The 17,110-nt window shown below is 44.1% G+C and overlaps 1 pseudogene; it reads right to left on the reverse strand.

The window, feature by feature from the left end:
* Positions 1-11,767: 11,767 nt before the first annotated feature.
* On the reverse strand, positions 11,768-11,928 carry LOC136121764 (small nucleolar RNA SNORA62/SNORA6 family; annotated as a pseudogene).
* Between the last annotated feature and the right edge of the window lie 5,182 nt (positions 11,929-17,110).

The following is a 17,110-nucleotide window of genomic DNA, read 5'->3' on the forward strand; positions in this document are numbered from 1 at the left end:
TCTAGAGGCTGGAAGTCCAAGGTCAGGGTGTCAGTATGGTCAGGCTCTGGTGAGACCCCTTTTCTGGGTTGTAGATACTGACTTCTCATTGTATGATCACTGGGCAGAAAGACAGCAAGAGAGCTCTCTGACCCCTTCTTACAAGGGGACTAATCTTATAGACAAGGACTCCAACCTCATACGTAACTATGTCCCAACTCTCCACCTCCTAATATCATCACATTGGGAATTAGGATTTCAACATATGAATTTGGGACTGGGGAGGACATACATTCAGTCCACAACATCCACACAGGCTGAGGAGAATGGCCTTAGTGTAGTGAATTGAATGATGGTCTCCCAAAAGATAATGCCGTAACCCCTAGAACCCGTGAATGTGACTTTATTTGGAAAAAGGGTCTTTTCAGATAATTAAGGATCTTGAGATGAGATCATCCTGGATTTAGGGTGGGCCCTACATCCAATGATTGGTGTCCTCCTAAGAAGAGGAGGTAACACATAGAGACACACATAGAGAAGAAGCCCACATGACAATGGAAATAGAGATTGGAATGATGTAGCTATAGGCCAAGAAATGCCAAGGACTGCTGGAAAACACCAGAAGCTATGAGAGCGTGGCTTGTCCCTCAGAGCCTCCAGAAGAAACCAACACCACTGATACCTTGATTTTGGACACCTGGCTCCCAGAACTTACAGATTTCTGTTTTTGAAACCACTGTGGTCATTTGTTATGGCAACCCTAGGAAACTAATGCAGTTAGAGAGCTGAAGGCACTTGTGGTGTAAAAGGGAACTGTTTGCAAGTGACCTCCAAGGCAGTCCAAGACAGTAGTGGCACCAATAGTATCTGCTATAATAGAATATTTTTATTTTTATTTTTTTGTCTCTGGAAAATTGTTGCAAATGCAACCAAGAAATTATGAAGGTGACAGCACATCTTTCCCTTGGGAAGCTGACATTGGCTATAGTTCTGGCTACCTGTCATTTAACCTTCCATCTTCCTATGATCACCTTGATCTCCCTTTTATTTTTTTTAATTTATTTATTTTATTTATTATTTTTGGCTGCGTTGGGTCTTCATTTCTGCACATGGGCTTTTTAGTTGCGGTGAGCGGGGCCTACTCTTCCTTGCGGTGTGTGGGCTTCTCATTGTGGTGGCTTCTCTTGTTGCAGAGCATGGGCTCTAGGCTCACGGGCTTCAGAGTTGTGGCTCGTGGGCTTCAGTAGCTGTGGCTCGCGGGCTCTAGAGCACAGACTCAGTAGTTGTGGCGCACGGGCTTAATTGCTCCATGGCATGTGGGATCTTCCCGGACCAGGGCTCGAACCCATGTCCCCTGCATTGGCAGGCGGATTCTTAACCACTGCACCACCAGGGAAGCCCTGATCTCCCTTTTATGGGGAAAATTCCCCACTGAGAATAGTCTTAGCATAATGGTTGTTCCAACACCAGCCTCCCCTCCTGGGGCAGGAATGGGACCCATGCTCAGCCAACATAAGGCTCATTGTTTTGACTCTTGGATGAGTGGCCCAGGGTCATTTGAAAGTGTTTGAAGGACAGTGGCAGGGTAGCATGTGGCCAGAGCTGTCTGCCAGCTCTATGACCTTGGCTTTAAATCCTCCTGCTGGCTCCCAAGGAGGAAGGCTCATCTAACACAGATGAGCTGAGAATGTAATTCCTATGAACTTTCTGTCCATCAAGAAAGTTCACCGACGTCCTGTGATAATACACAAGTGACCAGGAGAAGGGATGCACTGAGCCCTGCTGGGAACTTCCCCCCTCCCCACAACATGAAGTATTAGCTGGGTAGAAAGAAGAGGAAATCTGAACAGAGCTGTGTTCCCAGACCTGGGCAAACTTGCTGTGCCCAATTCCTGTCTCTGGGGTCACTGTCTCTAGATGACTGGGAGATGTTAAGGAAAATTCTATATGCCAATATTGACACCATTTCTCAGCCCTTCACTCTCAATGTGGGTTCTAATCCAGTAATGTGGGGGCTTCTGCCATGGAATGCAATTGTCTTTGCTTGGGTTCCCCCAGAAGTAGATACTGACCCAAGGACTCGTGGGCAGATCATTTATTTGGGAGGCGAACCCGGGAAACACAAGTAGGTGTTCAGGGATATGAGAAAGAAAGGGGAGGGCACCCGATACTGGTGCACAGATGAGCAGGTTTCCCTTGTAGGCAACTCTGGCCCAGCCCTGCTAGGAAACTCTGGGGGACTGCATTATTGGACATGCCCCTCAGAGTCATCCCACCTGAGGGCGGAGGGAACTGGGGTATTGATCCACCAGTTCCCATCAGTTGTTAGTTGATGGCTGCTGATGGTGACAGGGGTGGAGATGTAGCTGTTAGCTGTTCATTCCCAGGCACTTCTAACCTGCTGGGCAGGCTTTGGCAACTTTAGAGAAGCTTGTTGGGCAAAAGATGCAGACACTAGCAGCTGGGAGTATCTACCAAAGGTTACGGCCATTCATCTTTAGCATCAGCAATTCATAACCCTCACGGTGTCCACTAGACCTCCAGAGAGCCCTCAGTTTCACCCCTTTCTCCAAGTCTATTTCTACAGCTTTTAGTCAATTTTGTGAGCCTCTGATATTATTTCCATAAAACTCATCCATCCTACATTTGGAGTGAAATAATCTGTAAATAACATAACTGGACATGTAAAAACTTTTTTCCCAAAGATAATTTTCAAAGTAACACTAAGGAAATTAAAGAAAAAATATTTGTCCAGATTTCAGGGGCACCCCACATACTCAGGTTAATAGTCTCTGTTGAACTGCTACCACCCTGGTCCAGCCTCCACCATCTCCTACCCGGTCTAGTACAGTTGCCTCCTCTCTGGTCTCTGGGTTTCCACCCTCACTCCTCCCATCCCTGTCTCCTCCCCACAAGCAGCCAGAGGGCGCTTGTAAGAACTTAAGTTAGATCATGTCCCTCCTCTGCTCAGAACTCTTCATGGCTCCCACCTCACTCAGAGCAAAAGCCAAAGTCCGTCTTGTAGCCCACAAGGCCCTGCCTCGTCATCTCCCTGCCTTCACCTCCTCCACTGCTCCCCTCGTTCACTCTGATCCAGGTTCCTCGCTATTCCACAAACGTGCCATGCCTGGTCCAGCCTCAGGGCCTTTGCACTTTCTGTTCCTTCTTCCTGGAATGCTCTTTCCCAGGTAACCATGGGGATTGCTTCTTCACTTCCTTTAATTCCTTCAAAGTCATTGAGACCATCCCAAGCCATCTTATTTAAAATTGCAAACAACCCTGTTTTAAAATGTAGATTTTATTATCATTCGGGTATGGTGAGGCCAACAGATCAAGAGAGGACTGCCATTGAAAAGACACAGTTCCCAGCAGGAGGGGAGGCACACCGTGCCCTGAAGAGCCACACAGAGAAGCACCAGGATTGGCCAGGAGGCAGGGGGAGCAAGGGGAAACATGGTGGTTTCATTGTGGTTTCTGCAGAAAGGAATGGGTGAGGCACAGTGACCAGGCTTAGGCTTGACTAGTCTGGATGATTTCAGTGGGTTCTGGGCATAGGAACTGTCCTTAGTTGTCTGGTATCTGGCTCTGGAATTATTAGGATAGGTAAATAGTGGCCCAGAGTGTTGGAACTGATAAAAAGAGGTGATTGGGGTGTGGAATCTGGATTGGAGTCCTTTACTAGCTCTAAGAATCGGCTAACCCTGGGAGGAACAGTCCTTTGTGACTCAACCAGGTCCCAGATGTCAAAGCATCAGAAACATGGTTAACGCAAAACCCCATGCCAACACTCCATTCCCCTTTACTGCATGGTTTTTCTCCACAACAATGAACAATCTGTGACATGCTGTGCAGTTTGTTGACTGACTCCCAGACTGGGTGCCAGTCCCAGGAAGCACGAACATTTGTCTGTTTTAGTAGTCCCTGTTCCAACGCCAGCACCTAGGACAGCACCCGTCACAGTGAATTGTATGAATGAACTGATCGATATATTCCAGGAGCTATGGAATGATTACTCTTCCGCAGTTGGTAGTGAAAGTCCAGAGCCTGTACAGAATCTTAGTGGTTTCCCTGATTTGACCCTCAAACACTGTGTTTCTTTGCATCCCCAGCAGAGCAGGAAATCTGCCTAGTATTCACAATCCCGTAATGGGGGAAATTGTATCCTGTGAACATCCACTTCTCAAACTTGATCCGTTCACAGGAGTGGGCGTCTCTAGCTGGGTGATGCCCCTAGTTCTGAGCCAGGGGAAGGGGATGCTCCTCCCTGGAGGTGACTCTCGGTCACATTTTTCCTTCACCCCCTCCTCTGTCCTAAAAATAACCAGGATGCTGGAAGCTGTGGAGGCTGCATTGAGCTATTTTTAACCTTAGGATCTAGGCTGTGACCAGGCTGGACTTCTCTGTAGCAAAAACATGTCAGTGGAGAAGGCTCACCTCAGAGAGGATTTTGAGCATCCTTATGATGTGCAAGTTACAATATCTGATTTAGTAGATGGTGTGAATTGAGAGTTATTGGGGAAGCAGCAGAAGAAAGAGTGAAATGAAACAATTTACTCACTCATTCAGTGCCAGGCCTTTTTCTGGGTACTGGGAATACAGTAAGGAAAAAGCAGACAAAAATCTGTGCCCTGGAAATAAACGGGGTGGGCTTAGAATATCTACTTGTGTCTGAAAGCAAGGAAAGGGCTCTTAAAGACTAAGGGTTCTGTCAAAAGAACACACAAACTAGCTTGAAGGGGCTCCCCCTGGTCAAAATTGGGATAAGATCTACCCTGTTAGCCAAAATCCCATGTCATAAAAACCTTGCTTACAGATGTTAAATTCAATTTCTTACAGCTCCAGTCAGAGCAATTAAATAAACAGACTGGGGGCTTCCCTGGTGGCGCAGTGGTTGAGAGTCCGCCTTCCGATGCAGAGGACACGGGTTCGTGTCCCGGTCCGGAAAGATCCCACATGCCGCGGAGCGGCTGGGTCCGTGAGCCATGGCCGCTGAGCCTGGGCGTCCGGAGCCTGTGCTCCGCAACGGGAGAGGCCACAGCAGTGAGAGGCCCGCGTACCGCAATAAATAAATAAATAAACAGACTGTCTGGAAGTTTCACACAACAAGAATAAATGCCAAGGATTTTTGAAAAGCAATATGGTGCATTATTTCCTCTGGGATAGTCATACTGAACTATACTGGATTAATCAAACATGGAGCTGGCGCCCTAGAAAGTATTCTGCTATCAGGATGTGTCATTTCTGATTGACTTATTCTACTCTGGAATAGTAGGAGCTGCCAATTTCTGGGTCCTTTCTGGGTCACTCTTCTACGTGCTTCAGGTACATTATCTCACTTGATCCTAACCACAAATGGACAAGTTAGGTTCTGATTACCAGTGTTTCCTAGAAGAGGCAACTGAGCATCCAGACCCTCTAAAGCACAGTTTAGCAAAAGAGGAGGAGAAAGAGAAGGATGAAGTATTTTAGTAGTAGTCTTTTTTCCCTTTCAGTAGGTGAATAAGTCTATCAATCAGAATTCACTTCTGCTGCACAGATCAGAAAACTCAAATAACAGTGGCTTAAACAAGAAAGAGGTATGTTTTTTTCTCCCTTGTAGGTGTATAGTGGTAGGCAATTCACAGCCGGTAGGGCATCCCCACAGTTATCAGGGACCTAAGGGACTTCTAACTTTTCGCTCTCTTATTTTGGGCTTCCATCCTCATGGCCACAGAATGGATGCTACACCTCCGGCCATCATACACATGTTCCATGCAATCTTAAGAGGTAAAGGGCTAGGGCATACCTGCCAACTGAGTCATCAACATTTGAGAGTTTACTAGAAGTTCCACTCAATAACTTTCATTCATATTTCATGAGGCTACTGCTATCTGCATTAAAGGTTAGGAAATGGGCTTTTAGCTGAGCACATTGTCACTCCCAGTAAATATGGGGAGTTCTGTTAGAGCAAAGAATAGGGGATATATACTGAGGATGCAACAAGCAAGCAATCTCTGACACAATAAGCATGCTGCATTTCCCTTCTTGTTTTTATTTCTTGCACAGGATTTCTGGCCCATGCCCCCTTGCCCTTACCCTTCAGCGCATACCAGCCTGTCTTCCAAATACCAGAACGGAAGCTTTTGTCGCTGCTGAATCATGCTTTGCCACACACACGCCACAGAATTAATAGCCTGGGGAGCAGCCCTCAACCAGTAACTGACAGGAATTGGTGGGTAAATACCTCAGCTCTCTCGCCCTTCAGTGGGACAGCTCTGAAGTGTACATGCCTTATGCTGTCTCCCATAGGTCCCCAAATAGACTTAAGCTCCAGGTGCTCCAGCAGGAAAACACACGAAACACGCCCTTCACTGCCTTCCTCCCCTTCCTCTCTCCTCCACTGGTGTTTCTGGGGGTCACCTCCCAAATAAATTATTTGACTTCAAATCCTTGTCTCAGGATCTGCTTTGAGAGGAGCTCAAATAAGAAAGAAAGAAAGAAAGAAAGAAAGAACCGATTCGAAAAGATACATGCACCCCAATGTTCATAGTAGCATTATTTACAAATGCCAAGATATGGAAGCAACCTAAGTGTCCATCAACAAACGAATGGATAAAGAAGATGTGATATAAAATGGAATACTACTCAGCCACAAAAAAGAATGAAATGTTGCCATTCACAACAATGTGCATGGACTTGGAGGGCATGCTAAGTGAAATAAGTCAGACAAAGACAAATACTGTATGATATCACTTATATGTGGAATCTAAAAAATAAAACTAGCTAGTGACTATAACAAAACAGAAACACTCACACATATAGAGAAAAAACTAATGGTTACCAGTGGGGAGAGGGAAGTGGAGAGAGGGAAGACAGGGGTAGGTAATTAAGAGATACAAACTACTATGTATAAAATAAATAAGTTACAAAGATATAAAATACAACACAGAGAATCTAGCCAATATTTTATAATTATAAATGGAATACAACCTTTAAAAGTTGTGAATCACTATGTTGTACACCTGAATCTTATATAATATTGTACATCAACTGTACTGCAATTTTAAAAATTAAATTAAATTAAAAGATCAGTGCTTCCCTGGTGGTGCAGTGGTTAAGAATCCACCTGCCAATGCAGGGGACATGTGTTCAAGCCCTGGTCCAGGAGGATCCCACATGCCGCGGAGCAAATAAGCCCATGCGCCACAACTACTGAGCCTGCTCTCTAGAGCCCGTGAGCCACAACTATTGAGCCCACATGCCACAACTACTGAAGCCCATGTGCCTAGAGCCCGTGCTCCACAACAAGAGAAGCCACCACAGTGAGAAGCCTGCACACCACAACGAAGGGTAGCCCCTGCTCGCTGCAACTAGAGAAAGCCTGCACGTAGCAATGAAGACCCAACGCAGCCAAAAGTAAATAAATTAAATAAATAAATAAAGATCAGTGGCATGTCTACATGTCTGCTACAAAAGGGGAAAAGGTTTTGACCCCTTTTATTACCCTGGTAGTATCCAAACACTTCTCTTGCCATATCTAAGGTACTGAAAGTCACGTCTCTCTCTTTTCTCTAATAGAAAGAATAAGCAGTGTTTGGTGTTCACCCATATGTTCTCCTCCATTTCCCAGACCCTCTTGCAGTTAGAACAGACCCATGTGACTCATTCTAGCCAATGGATTATCACTACCAGATGGAGGCAGTTAACAGCTGGTGTGCCCCTTCTATCCTTCTCTTCCCCTCCCAAGGTAGCTTTGGAAGCCTGTGAGAGATGGTGCTGGTGCAAAATGGAGGAAGGTTGGATCCCTGAGTCACTGCTTGGATGCAAGCCCTGCTAACCAGCTTCACAGGAATGAGAAACAGACTTGTGCTGGGTACAGCCACTAAAGTTTCCAGTTTGTTTGTTATCACCACTGAACGGAGCCTTACACTGACTAGCGAGCCTACTTTGTGGACAAAGGGAGAATTCTCAGGGAAATTTTGCAGACGTTACATGTCATTTTCCCCCAGCTACAATTTGCATAATTCATTTTCCGAGAAGAATTCACAGAACTTAGTGAAGAACTAAGACCTACAGGCAGCAGTTTGCTGATCCCCTTTTCATGAGAGAGGAGAAATCATTTATTACATAGTGGATGCCATGGGGTCTCTTTAAAGGGGATATAGCCAAGAGCCTCTCCTAGGAGTGAGGCACATAAATCAGTTCACCAATCTGGGCCTCAGTTTCCCCATTTGGAAGGCTGTATGGGAAAGTCTCTGCAATCCATTCTTTCATTTTAAAAACTTTCCTTGATTTTAATTTCAGTCTGAAAAAAATCTGAGGAAGGGGAGGAGAGAGGAAATTTGGAAAGAATTACCCTCCCTATAGCAACCCCTGAAGATCACAAAAAGGTTATAGTGAGAATGGGAGCAAGAATTCTAAAGCTTCTCCACTCCTGAGGAACCTGCTATCCTAAATTTAAACTTGGCAGAGATTTTGGCAACATCCTCAGGCCTCTTTCTGCCAAGAAACTCACTGAAATTAACAAATGGCTTATTTGCTTATGTTTGGTCTGTCCTCAGTACAGGAACAGTTTTCCAGGCACATAACTGATTATATCCAAATTTACTTCCAGTTTTCTCCTCTCTGCAGTTGTGTCATGTCCTCAGTTTGAAAGGTCACGTTCATCAGATTAGAATACGAGAGGTTGGCATGCAGACATTTCATGTAAATGCCTGAAGCAGGATAAGGAGGAAACAAACTTCTGCAGAAGAAAAATAATAACAGCTCAGGCACCGTCCTAGAGTTGTACATATATTAAATTTAGAAATATCCAACTTTTTTAACCACCTGAGCTCCTTTGCCGTATGTAATTTCTTTTGCCCAGACCATTCCAATAAATCTGTAAGCCATAATAATGAATTTATCATACAAAAATGCAAAAGGTGAAAATGGATGATCTAAAATAACACAAATTGTTAACACCCTGGTCTAAGCCTCCATCATTTCCCACATGGACCAGTGCTGTTGTTTCTGCCCAGGTCTGGTTCCTGCCCTCACCCCTGATGGTCTGTTCCCCCTGCAGCAGCCAGAGGACGCCAGTGAGCACCTGAGTCCAGTCGCTCGCCTCCCCTGCTCAGAACTTTGCACAGCTCTCACTTCATTGGGATAAAAGCCAAAGTCCTTCCCACATCCCCCAAAGCCCTGCGCAGTCTGCCGCCAACAACTCCCTGCCCTTGCCTCCTCCCACTCTCCCCCTCACCTACTCCCTCCAACCACACTGACTTCTTTGCTGTTGTTCAAACATACTAGTCATGGTCCTACCTCAGGACCTTTGAACTTGCTGTTCCCACTGCCTAGAAAGCTCCTTCCTCCCAGCTTCCTCATCCACCTGCAACAAGTTTACTCAGTTCTCACGTTTCTAACCCACTTCTAACCCCCTGAAATTGCAACTCACTCCCCAGCACCCCCGATCCACTTACCCTGTTCTATATTCTTTCTTCCATAGTATTTACCACCTTTTTCTTTTAGGAAATAACTTTTTATTTTATATTGGAATATAGTTGATTAACAATGTTGTGTTTCAAGTGTACAGCAAAATGATTCAGTCATACATATATATGTATCTATTCTTTTCCCATTTAGGTTGTTATATAATATTGAGCAGACTTCCCTGTACTATACAGTAGGTCCTTGTTGGTTATCCATTTTATTTATTTTTTATTTTTTTACTTTATCTTTGGCTGCATTGGGTCTTCGTTGTGGTGCGCAGGCTTCTCACTGCGGTGGCTTCTCTCGTTGCAGAGCACGGGCTCTAGGTGTGGGCTTCAGTAGTTGTGGCACACCAGCTCAGTAGTTGTGGCTCTCAGACTCAGTAGCTGTGGTGCACGGGCTTAGTTACTCCACAGCATGTGGGATCTTCCCAGACCAGGGATCAAACCCGTGTCCCCTGCATTGGCAGGCAGATTCTTAACCACTGAGCCACCAGGGAAGTCCCTGGTTATCCATTTTAAAAATAACAGTGTGTACATGTCAATCCCATACTCCCTAACTATCCCTCCCCTCACCCCACCCCTCCCCTCACCTCACCTCCCCCCTCCCCTCCCCCGCCGCCATAACCATAAGTTCATTCTCTAAGTCTGTGAGTCTGTTTCTGTTTTGTAAATAAGTTCATTCGTATCATTTTTTTTAGATTCCGTATATAAGCAATATCATACGATATTTCACTTTCTCTGTCTGACTAATTCGCTTAGTATGATAATCTCTAGTTCCATCCATGTTGCTGCAAATGGCATTATTTCATTCTTTTTAATGGCTGAGTAATATTCCATTGTATATAGGTACCACATCTTCTTTATCCATTCCTCTGTCGATGGACATTTAGGTTGCTTCCATGTCTTGGCTATTGTAAACAGTGCTGCAATGAACATTGGGGTGCATGTATCCTTTTGGACCACGTTTTACCACCTTTTAACATACTTTATGTCTCGGGAGGTTTTAATATTTATTTATTTACTTTGGCTGCACTGGGTCTTGGTTGTGACATGTGGGATCTAGTTCCCTGACCAATCTAGTTCCCCTGCACTGGGGGCGTGGAGTCTTAACCACTGGACCACCAGGGAGGTCTCTATGTCTCGTGTTTATTATCCACCACCCTCCACTCGAATTGAAACCCCTTGAGGATGGGAGCTTTGTTTATTCACTCCTGTAGCTCAGACATCTAGAAAGTACCTGGCCCATAGTATGTACAGAGTACATATTATTGAAGGAACAGATAAATGAACAAATGAATGACTTGCTTTACAATATCTGACTTATGGAAATTTTGGAATATCTCAGTGTTGACTTTTTAATAGGTTTTCATTTTCTTCTTCCTCCCTATTGTTTCCTCTTTGAGTTCAAATCCCATCCTCGGTCCTCTAGAATTCTCTCCACCCACAGGCATACAGCCCCCATGCTCCGACCTTCTGTATTTTTTGGTTTTTTTTTTTTTTTTTTTTTAAGAAACTGTTTATTGGGGCTTCCCTGGTGGCGCAGTGGTTGAGAGTCCGCCTGCCGATGCAGAGGACACGGGTTCGTACCCCGGTCCGGGAAGATCCCACATGCCGCGGAGCGGCTGGGCCCGTGAGCCATGGCCGCTGAGCCTGCGCGTCCGGAGCCTGTGCTCCACAGCGGGAGAGGCCACAACGGTGAGAGGCCCGTGTACGGCAAAAAAAAAAACTGTTTATTTTCCGTTCACCTACTTCCATTTTAAGAGTTTGTGGAAGACCAGCTTAAGACCACTCAGTGGTTGTTCCTACCCATTCAGTGGCCTGAGAAGTGGGAGCTGCAGACCAGTCTTCAGTGGCAGGCTGAGTGCTCCAGTCAGTGGGGAACTGCTGAATAGGCACAGAGGGCACCTGCCCACCTTCGGACCAGTCCACCACCTCAGGCTGAGCAGCAGTGAACTCAGGAGCTGGAGCAGTCCATTCACCCTGAAATTCTTCCTTGGTCACAGCCTTCACAGCTGCCACCTGCTCTTCCTTTTCAATCTCTTCAGGATCTCTGTTGAAGTAGAAATCAGGCATGACCTCCCATGGATGTTCACGGGAGATGGTGCCACGCACGCGCAGAACTTCCCGGGCAAGCATCCACCAGATCAGACCCACTGAGTGAGTTCCCTTTTTAGGATCCTACAGCAGGATACACCAAGTTAGCCTGAAAACAGAAAGGCCAAATAATTCCTGAGAGGTCCAAGATTAAGAAATCATGGAGAAAAGCAGAAGAAAACACAGGCCATCTTTAAAATGTTTTCATCTCTCCTTAGAGCTTTTGTACATTAAAATCATACATTTGTAGCAAGTATTACTATCAAACTCCACTCATTGGGCCAGAGACCCTTGTGGTGTTAGCGAAAACCTTGCCCCTCATGTAGAACACTACCTACACTTGTGAGTTCATTGGCCAGTGGCTGTATTTTTACTAAACCTGAATCTCATGGAATAGTACCAACACCTGGGCCTTTCTGGGGGCATGACAGCTCTGTAGGTTTCATATAAACAGAGACCGGGGTTTCTCAACCTCTGCACAGTTGGGTCCAGATCCTTCTTTGCAGTGGGGGCCGTCCTGCACATTATAGGAAGTTCACAAGCATCCCTGGCCTCCACCCACTAGATGGCAGTAGCCCCCTCTGACCCCATTCACGACAATTAAAAATGTCTCCAGCTTTATCAAACTCTCCAAGGAGAAAAGGCACCCCAGGTCAAGAATCACTGGGTTAAATGTTCCTCGCAGATTACCAAACCCACAATCCAATAAACTTCCCAGATAGTGCTCTTCGTGTTCATTGTTAAACTAGCACCATTTTCTTTTTATCCATGTGAGACAAAATCCAAGCGCACACTAGAACCAAAAAGTCCCCAGCCATGCCCAGAGGTGAGCACAACACCACTTCCACAACTTTTGCACCAAAATGGCATTAATCAGGAGGAAACATCAGATAAAGCCAAACTGAGGGGCATTCTACAAAGTACTCAACCTGTGCTGTTGAAAAGAATCAGGGTCATGTACAGCATGGTAACTAAAGTTAACAATACTGTATTATATATTTGAAAATAAGATCTAAGGGAGTAGAGTGGATATTTGTATACATAGGACTGATCACTTTACTGTACAGCAAGAAACTAGCACAACATTGTAAAGCAACCATACTCCAATAAAAATTAGTTTTTAAAAAAAGAGCTTATGGGGCTTGCCTGGTGGCGCAGTGGTTGAGAGTCCGCCTGCCGATGCAGGGGACGCAGGTTCGTGCCCCGGTCCGGGAAGATTCCCACATGCCGTGGAGCGGCTGGGCCCGTGAGCCATGGCCGCTGAGCCTGCACGTCCGGAGCCTGTGCTCCGCAACGGGAGAGGCCACAGCAGTGAGAGGCCCGCGTACCGAAAACAAAAAAAAAGAAAGAGCTTATATCCCTGGTAATGGTCTGTCCTGTTGATAACCTGGGACCACTATCAGTGTTAACATATATTAAAATATTCTATTGAAATTCTTGATTTTTTTTTGTCATTTAACAATTGAGGGATTTACTACTTGCAAGGCACTGTGATGGGGTGTGAGGAGGGATTATAATATTTGCTGAGCACACACTGTATGCCAGACACTAGACAAAGCCTTTTCGGTGGGTTATTTTGTTCAATCCTTACAACAACCTTGTGAGGTAGCAGCTGTCCCACCTCTCCTCACTACATATTACAAATAGAGAAAATGAGATGCGAAGAAGTTAAAGCTGAATTTTTTTTAATTTTAAGTAAAAAAAAAAAAAAGTCTTAGGGAGCAGATCTGAAAAGTTCTCTTCACAATAAAAAGATTTTTGAACTATGTGCAATGATGAATGTTAACTAAACTTACTACGGTAATCATTTCACAATACATACATATGTCAATAAACAAGGACCTACTGTCTAGCACAGGGAACTATACTCAATATTTTGTAACAACCTATAAGGGAAAAGAATCTGAAAAATATACATATATGTGTGTATACATAAATATGCATATATGTATAACTGAATCACTATGCTGTATACCTGAAACTAACGACATTGTAAATCAACTATACTTCAAAAAAATAAAAAATATATATATACATATATCAAATCATCATGTTGTACACCTGAAACTTATACGTTATATGTCAACGAAACTGTGAAAAATAATACGTGTATAAATGTATATACATATAAAGACAGACAGAGACATAGGGAGGTGAAAATAACATGGAAAATGTTAATAATTGGAGAGTCTAGGTGAAGTGTTTGTGGATGTTCATTGTACTGTTCTTGTAATTTTTCTATAGGTTTGAACATTTTCAAAATAAAATGTTAGAAGAACAAGTTGCCAAAATTTTAATTAATTCAAGTATGGGATCTGGGTATCAAAATGTCCCCCAAGTTAGAGTTTAATAAAGGATATAGAGGAAGAATATTGGAGATTTTCAGAAAATACTTGGTTATCAATACACATTCGCCATGGATGATCTACATTTTCCAATCTCTACCCACAAGCAAATTGTGTTGTCCAGGTTAAAGAGCCATTTTTCTCCTCTGAAAGTAGGAATGCTTTCAAGATTTGCATAAACCATTTCAGGGCCAGGGAACCTTAGGATAGATGCGAATCTTGGAATGTGGGTTGTTAGAATATTTTGAAGCTGGTGAGAAAAAAAAGACAGAATATCTGCAAGACAAAATAGGCATCTGCAACTCCCGGTCAACACAAAGATAAGTAGAAACGTCTCTGCCCTTGCGGGAACAGATTGAGTGGAAGGAGTTGATGGGTGTGAAGGCGATGCTGTCAAAATCCCGAAATAAAGATGTTCAAAACGCCCTTTCACAGCATGTCAGACAAATGCCGCGTGGGGACCTCGACATCCCACAGTGATGGAATGTCAAGCAGAGATTTTGAGAAAATGAGAGAGTGAGGAAGCGATGCATGAAAACATACCCTTTTCCTCTCTTTCCAAATCTGGGTCAAAGTGCCCAGTTGTGGAACCAGGACAGTTTCTCAGCTGTCTGGGAAGCAACATCACCTTATCCAAGTCTATCAGGGTGCCAGAATAGTTGGGCTTCCTATTATTAATTGATTTGTTTGATATACATTCATGGAGTGCTTACGTTCTAGGTGCTATGCTAAGCTTCGGAAAACACAGAGGATTCTGCCAGTTCCTGCCCTTGGAAGCTTGTAGTACAGTGAGGAGTACAAGAGAAGTAAGTAGTAACAAGTGTGGTAGATTGAATTACTGGTCCCATTTCTTTACCCCTCCCCAAACCATACCCTGCACCATGGGACTTTACTGTCATTCTCACGAGAGGTAGAATCCCTGCCCCTTGTGTTTTAAAATAGTGCATTTTAGGGGGAATTCCCTGGCCATTCAGTGGTTAGGACCCCGTGCTTTCACTGCCATGGTCCGAGGTTTGATCCCTGGTCGGGGAACTAAGATCCCGCAAGCTGCCCAGCGAGGTAAAATAAATAAAATAAAATAATAAAATAAAAATGCATTTTAGAAAGCTTGACTTATAGTAAGACCAATAGATCAGGAGATGATTTCCATTGAAAAGATAGTTTATTACTCCAAGTTCCCAGAAGGAGGGGTTCATGACTCACATCCATGTGTGAGGCCACACATGGATGCACCAGGGTCAGCCAGAGGAAGAGGGAAGGGGGAAGTGTGGGTAGGAGACTTTATTGTGTTTCCCTTAGGAGGAAACAGGTGAGGCTGGGTAAACAGACTGGGGATTGGCTAGTTTGAGTACTTTCAGCAGTCTCTGGGAATAGATGCTGCCCCTAGTTGTCCAATACCTGGACTTGAGTTGATTAGGTCAGGTGGATAGTGGCCCTGAGGGCAAGAGCCCAATAAAAGAGGTGGTTGGAGTGTGAACTCAGGATCGCCCGGTTTGCACACGAAAGGTACATTCATAGGCAAGTTGTTTATTATCTCTAGGAAATGACTAACCCTAGGAGGGGCAGTATCTGCAGGGTCAGCAAGACCCCAGATGTCAAAGCATCAGAATACAGAAAAAAAAAAAAAAGAAGACATAGTTAATACACGTTGATACTGGGTCATATGCCCTGCTTTGGTCAATGGAATGTAGTGGAAGAATCACTATGTCATTTACAAGCCTAGACCTCAAAAGACCTCGTGTGTTTCCACTTGCCCTCTTGTCTGTCATTACCAGGCAGAGAGCTTCCCCCTGGGAACAGCTACTTCTTTGGCTGAGGCCCCAGAATAAACACATACAGAGTAGAAGTGGACCTGGATGCAATCTACAGAGAAGCTCATGCATGAATCCAGGCAGGCCGGCTGATCCTCACATGCCTCAGCCAAGTCCCAGTCAACCCTCAGATGTGTAGGCAAGATTAAAAGCTAGTTACTTTTGGAACATTCACCAAAGTAGCCCATATGCCAGGCTGGAAAGCAAGTCTCAATAAATTTTGAAAGACTGAAATCATACAGAGTATGACCACGGTGGAATTAAACTGGAAATCAACAACAGAAAGATAACTAGAAAAATCCCAATGGTTTGGAAATTTAACCACATAGCTCTAAATAACCTATAGATCAAAGGAAAAAAATCATAGTGGAAATTAGAAAATATTTTTAACTGTATGATAATGAAAACGTAACATGTAAAAAGTTGTGGGATGCTGCTAAAGAAGTGATTAGAGAGAGACTAGCTTTGAATGCCTATATTTCAAAAGAAGAACGTTTAAAAGATTGTCGTTTCAAGATACTGAGTATTGGGGGGCTCTTTTCTTATGCAGCAATAGATGACTGCTACAATAACGAACATCCACAGTGTATACTAAATATCTTATAGGGACTTCCCTGGTGGTCCAGTGGCTGAGACTCTTTGCTCTCAATGCAGGGGACCTGGGTTTGATCCCTGGTCAGAGAAATAGATCCCACATGTTGCAACTAAGAGTTCACATGCCGCAACTAAAGATCCCACATGTTGCAACTAAAAGATCCCACATGCTGCAACTAAAAGATCCCGCATGCTACAACTAAAGATCCTACATGCCACAACTAAAAGATCCTGCATGCTGCAACTAAAGATCCCACATGCTGCAATGAAGATCCCACGTGCCGCAACCAAGACCCAGCCCAGCCAAATAAATTAATTAAATAAATAAATATTTTTAAAGAAATACCTTATAAATAATATATTCATATATTTATATTATATCTAAACATATTTATATAAATTTATTAAAACCTTATAAGTGTAATAGGAGGAAGATGCTATTATTTTCTCCTTTTTTAGATGTATGCAAGCAGAGTCACAGAGTTTATGTAAATAGCTGATAAGAAACAAAAGCAGGATTCAAATTCAGGCAGACTGACTCTGGAGTCTAGGTTCTTAGACACTTTGCTATACTGCCCTTAGAGGAGAAAGCTAATTATTACAACATTGTTGTGATAAGTACTATTAATTCACAGAGGTGGGAGGGACCTAACTCAAAGGATAAGAAAAAAACTTCTGGAAAGAAGTGATGCTTGAACTGAGCATTGAATACAAAAGGAATTACACAGATGACTAAGAGGCAGTCAAGACTGATGAAAAAGTTGTGTAAAGGCCCACAGCCATAAGAACACAGCACAGATTTCAGTGTGGCTTGCCCTTAGGGTAGGCATGAGTG

Source organism: Phocoena phocoena, chromosome 3 (assembly GCF_963924675.1).
Source record: "Phocoena phocoena chromosome 3, mPhoPho1.1, whole genome shotgun sequence".
Classification (NCBI taxonomy): Eukaryota; Metazoa; Chordata; class Mammalia; order Artiodactyla; family Phocoenidae; genus Phocoena; species Phocoena phocoena.